The sequence below is a fragment of the Pristiophorus japonicus genome, chromosome 13 (assembly GCF_044704955.1).
Source record: "Pristiophorus japonicus isolate sPriJap1 chromosome 13, sPriJap1.hap1, whole genome shotgun sequence".
Taxonomy (NCBI): Eukaryota; Metazoa; Chordata; class Chondrichthyes; family Pristiophoridae; genus Pristiophorus; species Pristiophorus japonicus.
The window spans coordinates 131,415,754-131,422,784 of record NC_091989.1 but is presented as its reverse complement, the minus strand read 5'-3'; positions in this window follow the sequence as shown (position 1 = coordinate 131,422,784).

Genomic DNA, 7,031 nt, shown 5'->3' with positions numbered 1-7,031 from the left:
GGGGTCCGTGTACTGGCACTTTAACAACCGGCTGCTGGAGGACGTGCGGTTCCAGGACTCGTTCCGTCGATTCTGGTCCGACTGGAGAAGGAAGCAGGGGGGCTTCCCCTCCTTGAGGCTATGGTGAGACGTGGGCAAGGCTCACGTCCGCGTCTTCTGTCAAGAGTACGCGAGGGGGTCGACCAAGAGGCGGGCGGCCAGAGTCGGGCACCTAGAAAAAGAGGTGCTCGACCTGGAAGCCCGTCTCGGTCAAGTCGTCCAGGACCCGGCCCTGCGGACGGTGTACGAAGCGAAGAGGGCCGCGCTGAAGGACCTGCAGCTCGTCGGGTCCCGAGGCGCGTTCGTGAGGTCGCGGATCCGGTTCCTGCGGGATCTGGACCGCGGCTCCCCCTTCTTCTACTCGCTGGAAAAAAGGCAGAGTGTCCGTAAGCAGCTCTTGACGCTGCTGGCCGACGACGGCTCTCTCGTCTCGGATCCGGAGGGCGTCAACAACAGGGCCCGTGAATATTACGGGGCTCTGTTCTCTCCGGATCCGTCCAGCGAGGAAGCGCGTAGAGTTTTGTGGGAGGACCTGCCGAAGGTCAGCCCGGAGGGCGCCGAAAATCTGGAAGCTCCGCTAAGCCTGGCGGAGCTGAACGGTGCCCTCGCCCGGCTCTCGAGAGGAAAATCCCCGGGGCTGGACGGGCTGACCGTGGAGTTCCACAGGGCGTTCTGGGACGTCCTGGGGGGCGACTACGCGCGGGTCCTGGGGGAAAGTCTGGCGACCGGGGAGATGCCCCTCTCTTGGCGCAGGGCAGTCATCGTCCTGCTGCCTAAGAAGGGCGATCTCCGCCTCCTTAAGAACTGGCGCCCGGTCTCCCTCCTCAGCACGGACTACAAAATCTTCGCCAGGGCGATGTCTGCTCGCTTTGGTGCCGTGCTGGACCACATGATCCACCCCGACCAGTCCTACACGGTCCCGGGCCGGACAATCCACGATAACATCCATCTGGTCCGGGACCTCATCCATTGTTCCCAGGAGGCTGGTCTGTCGGTCGCCTTCCTATCCCTCGACCAAGAGAAGGCGTTCGACAGGGTGGATCACGACTATCTGCTCGGAACTCTGCGCGCTTTCAGGTTCGGGACGCATTTCGTCGCCCGGATCCGACTTTTGTACGCCGCCGCGGAGTGTCTGATTAAGGTTAACGGGTCCTTGACGGCGCCCCTTCGCTTTAGGAGAGGGGTGCGCCAGGGATGCCCCATGTCCGGCCAGTTATACGCCGTTTGCGTGGAGCCTTTCCTGCGCCTCTTGCGGACGAGGTTGACGGGACTGGCTCTGCAAGGGCCGGGCGTGGAGGTCGTCCTCTCGGCTTACGCCGATGACGTGCTCCTCGCGGTAGAGGATCCCGCTGACCTGCGGAGGATGCGTGAGTGCCAGGAGATTTACTCGGCCGCGTCCTCCGCCAGGATCAACTGGGAGAAATGTTCCGGACTCCTGGTGGGTCAGTGGCAGGTGGATTCCCTGCCGGAGGAGCTCAGGCCTTTTGCCTGGAGCACGACCCATCTCCTCTGTCTGGGAGTCTACCTTAGCTCCGACGAGGGAGCCTGGCCGGCGAACTGGCAGGAGCTGGAGGCCAAGGTCGCCGCTCGCCTAGGGCGCTGGACAGGACTGCTCCGAGTGCTGTCCTACAGGGGTCGAGCGCTAGTCATAAACCAGCTGGTGGCCGCAATGTTGTGGTACCGGCTGGTCACTTTGACCCCTCCCCCTGCGTTTGTCGCCAAGATACAGAAGAAGCTGGTGGACTTCTTCTGGAACAACAGGAAGCACTGGGTCTCTGCTGCGGTCTTGAGTCTCCCGCTTGAGGAGGGCGGTCAGTCGTTGGTGTGAGTCAGCGCCCAGCTCGCGACTTTCCGTCTTCAGACCCTGCAGAGATACCTTTACGTCGAGCCCCCTCCTAGGTGGTGTGCTCTGGCGAGGTATTTCTTCCGCCAGCAGCGCGACCTCAATTATGACACGCAGCTCCTGTTTGTGAACTTGGGGGGTGCCAGGACCGCCCTCCGGGAGCTGCCTGTCTTTTACAGGGAACTCATCAGGGTCTGGAACAAAGTCTCCACCAAGCGCAGCTCTCCGCCGGCTGGAGTGGCGGCCGTCCTGCAGGAGCCGCTGCTCGGGAATCCGTACCTCCACGGCCGAGGTTTCATGTGGCGGTCGGAAGAGAGGGCTGTGGCTGGTGAGGTGACCAGGGTCAGGGACCTGCTCGATGGCGGAGGAGCGGGCTGGATGGCGCCAGACACGCTGGCGCGGCGCCTAAACTCTGCCAACGTCCGCCACGCGGCCGATGCCATCGAGTCGCTAAAAACAGCTCTGGGCCCTGACTCCGTTAGGTGCATCGAGGAGGCTCAAGCACGTGGGGAGATTCCGTCCGAACTGACCCCCGTCCGGACGGAATTCCTCATCGGCGCCAAACCCCGGAACCTCCCTCGGGGGCCGGCGCCTCACAACTTGAGCCGCCTCGGGGAAATCCCCTCCGTGCCTTTCAGTTCCGCGCGGAGGGGTTTCCTGTACGGGCTGCTCCTGCACACCCTCAACTTTGCCATCCTCGCCGGCCGTCCGGACACGCCATGGCGTACCATCTTGCCGTTCGGAGGAGGCGGCGGTCCCCGATGGAGGGCACTCTACGCAGGGGTCCTCCCACTATTCATCGGGGACTTGGCCTGGAGGGTGGTGCACGGAGCAGTGCCGTGCAACAAATTTTTAAGCCGGTTCACGGACTCCCAGGCCGCCTGCAATTTCTGCGGTCTGGAGGAGTCCGTGTTCCATGTTTTTATTGAGTGCACGAGGTTGCAGCCCCTGTTCCATTATTTGAAGGGGCTGCTCCTGAAATTCTGGCTGCACTTCAGTCCCACCCTCCTGATCTTTGGGCACCCTGTGCGGAGGGGAGCGGGTAGGTCCGAAGGCCTCCTCGTAGGACTGCTCCTGGGCACGGCCAAGGGTGCCATCAGCCGGTCCAGGCAGCGGGCGGTCGAGGGGGTCGTTCAACCTGACTGCCTGCCTCTCTTCCGCTCTTACATCCGGTCCAGGGTGTCCTTGGAGATGGAGCACGCGGTGTCCACCGGTACGCTCGCGGCCTTCCGCGAGAGGTGGGCACCGGAGGGACTGGAGTGCATCATCACGCCCGGCAACCAAATTTTAATTTGATTTTACGTTTTAAAGTTTAATTTGTTTTAATTGCCGGTGCTTTTAGTGTCCCCCTTCCCTTTTATAGGGGGCACTGAGGAAAATTGTGATTTTAGTGCCCAAAAAAAAAAAACCAAAAAAAGAAAAACACAAAAAAAAACAAAAAAAAGGGGGGGAAAAAAAAGGGCCTTGTAAATGTCTGGAGTGTCACCCAGGTCGGGTGGCACCATTTAATGTTTCATGTTTTGCAGGTGAACTCCAAAAAGAGTTTCATGCACAAGGACCCCCAGGTCCCTCTGCACCGCAGCATGTTGTAATTTCTCCCCATTCAAATAGTATTCCCTTTTTTTGCTTTTTTTCCCCAAGGTGAATGACCTCACACTTTCCGACATTGTATTCCATCTGCCAAACCTTAGTCCATTCGCTTAACCTATCTAAATCTCTTTGCAGCCTCTCTGTGTCCTCTACACAACCCGCTTTCCCACTAATCTTTGTGTCATCTGCAAATTTTGTTACACTACACTCTGTCCCCTCTTCCAGGTCATCTATGTATATTGTAAACAGTTGTGGTCCCAGCACCGATCCCTGTGGCACACCACTAACCACCGATTTCCAACCCGAAAAGGACCCATTTATCCCGACTCTCTGCTTTCTGTTAGCCAGCCAATTCTCTATCCATGCTAATACATTTCCACTGACCCCGCGTACCTTTATCTTCTGCAGTAACCTTTTGTGTGGCACCTTATCGAATGCCTTTTGAAAATCTAAATACACCACATCCATCGGTACACTTCCATCCACTATGCTCGTTATATCCTCAAAGAATTCCGGTAAATTAGTTAAACATGACTTCCCCTTCATGAATCCATGCTGCGTCTGCTTGATTGCACTATTCCTATCTAGATGTCCCGCTATTTCTTCCTTAATGATAGTTTCAAGCATTTTCCCCACTACAGATGTTAAACTAACCGGCCTATAGTTACCTGCCTTTTGTCTGCCCCCTTTTTTAAACAGAGGCGTTACATTAGCTGCTTTCCAATCCGCTGGTACCTCCCCAGAGTCCAGAGAATTTTGGTGGATTGCATCTGGTATAACTTCTGCCATCTCTTTTAATACCCTGGGATGCATTTCATCAGGACCAGGGGACTTATCTACCTTGAGTCCCATTAGCCTGTCCAGCACTACCCCCCTAGTGATAATGATTATCTCAAGGTCCTCTCTTCCCACATTCCTGTGACCAGCAATTTCTGGCATGGTTTCTGTGTCTTCCACTGTGAAGACTGAAGCAAAATAATTGTTTAAGGTCTCAGCCATTTCCACATTTCCCATTATTAAATCCCCCTTCTCATCTTCTAAGGGACCAACATTTACTTTAGTCACTCTTTTCCATTTTATATATCTGTAAAAGCTTTTACTATCCCTTTTTATGTTTTGCGCAAGTTTACCTTCGTAATCTATCTTTTCTTTCTGTATTGCTTTCTTAGTCATTCTTTGCTGTCGTTTAAAATTTTCCCAATCTTCTAGTTTCCCACTAACCTTGGCCACCTTATACGCATTGGTTTTTAATTTGATACTCTCCTTAATTTCCCTGGTTATCCACGGCTGGTTATCCCTTCTCTTACCGCCCTTCTTTTTCATTGGAATATATTTTTGTTGAGCAGTATGAAAGAGCTCCTTAAAAGTCCTCCACTGTTCCTCAATTGTGCCACCGTTTAGTCTGTGTTTCCAGTCTACTTTAGCCAACTCTGCCCTCATCCCACTGTAGTCCCCTTTGTTTAAGCATAGTATGCTCGTTTCAGACACTACTTCCTCACCCTCAATCTGTATTACAAATTCAACCATACTGTGATCACTCATTCCGAGAAGATCTTTCGAGGAGATCGTTTATTTTTCCTGTCTCATTACACAGGACCAGATCTAAGATAGCTTGCTCCCTTGTAGGTTCTGTTACATACTGTTCTAAGAAACAATCCCGTATGCATTCTATGAATTCCTCCTTCAGGCTACCTCGTGCGATTTGAGTTGACCAATCGATATGTAGGTTAAAATCCCCCATGATTACTGCCGTTCCTTTTTCACATGCCTCCATATTTCCTTGATTATTGCCCGCCCCACCGTGAAGTTATTATTTGGGGGCCTATAAATTACGCCCACCAGTGACTTTTTCCCTTTACTATCTCTAATCTCCACCCACAATGATTCAACATTTTGTTCATTGGAGCCAATATCGTCTCTCACAACTGCCCTGATATCATCCTTTATTAGCAGAGCTACCCCACCTCCTTTCCCTTCTTGTCTATCTTTCTGAATCATCAGATACCCCTGTATGTTTAATTCCCAGTCTTGACCACCCTGCAACCACGTTTCTGTAATGGCCACCAAATCATACTCATTTGTAATGATTTGTGCCGTCAACTCATTTACTTTATTTCGAATGCTGCGTGCGTTTAGGTAGAGTGTTTTAATACTAGTTTTTAATCCATGATTTTTAGTTTTGACCCCTCCTGCAGCCCCTTTACATTCAGTGGCCCTTTTTGTTTTTTGCCTTGGGTTTCTCTGCCCTCCACTTTTACTCAACTCCTTTCTTTCTTTTGCTTTTGTCTCCTTTTTGTTTCCCTCTGTCTCCCTGCATTGGTTCCCATCCCCCTGCCACATTAGTTTAACTCCTCCCCAACAGTACTAGCAAACACTCCCCCTAGGACATTGGTTCCGGTCCTGCCTAGGTGAAGACCGTCCGGTTTGTACTGGTCCCACCTCCCCCAGAACCGGTTCCAATGCCCCAGGAATTTGAATCCCTCCCTGCTGCACCACTGCTCAAGCCACGTATTCATCTGAGCTATCCTGCGATTCCTACTCTGACTAGCACGTGGCACTGGTAGCAATCCTGAGATTACTACTTTTGAGGTCCTACGTTTTAATTTAGCTCCTAGCTCCTTAAATTCATCTCGTAGGACCTCATCCCTTTTTTTACCTATATCGTTGATACCAATGTGCACCACGACAACTGGCTGTTCACCCTCCCTTTTCAGAATGTCCTGCACCCGCTCTGAGACATCCTTGACCCTTGCACCAGGGAGGCAACATACCATCCTGGAGTCTCGGTTGCGGCTGCAGAAACACCTATCTATTCCCCTTACAATTGAATCCCCTATCACTATCGCTCTCCCACTCTTTATCCTGCCCTCCTGTGCAGCAGAGCCAGCCACGGTCCCTTGAACTTGGCTGCTGCTGCCCTCCCCTAATGAGTCATCCCCCTCAACAGTACTCAAAACGGTGCATCTGTTTTGCAGGGGGATGACCGCAGGGGACCCCTGCACTACCTTCCTTGCACTGCTCTTCCTGCTGGTCTTTCATTCCCTAGCTGGCTGTGGACCCTTCACCTGCAGTATGACCAACTCACTGAACGTGCTACTCACGTCATTCTCAGCATCGTGGATGCTCCAGAGTGAATCCACCCTCAGCTCCAACTCCGCAACGCGGTCTGTCAGGAGCTGGAGGCGGATACACTTCCCGCACACGTAGTCGTCAGGGACACTGGAGGCGTCCCTGAGTTCCCACATGGTACAGGAGGAGCATATCACGTGTCCGAGCTCTCCTGCCATGACTTAACCCTTAGATAGGCAACAACAATGCTAAAGTTTACTCACTGTTTTCGAAAAGAAAAAAGAAAAACTACTCACCAATCACCAGCCAATCACTTACTCCCTTGGCTGTGATGTCACCTTTCTGTTTCTTTCTACTTCTTTTTTGCCTTCTCCCTGTAGCTGCACCGGCTCGCCTCTCGCTGACCCTAGAACTCACGCCTCTCCACGCACCTCCTCGACGCTGCTCCCGACTCAGCGACGCACCTCTACACGTTGCTCCCGACTGCTGC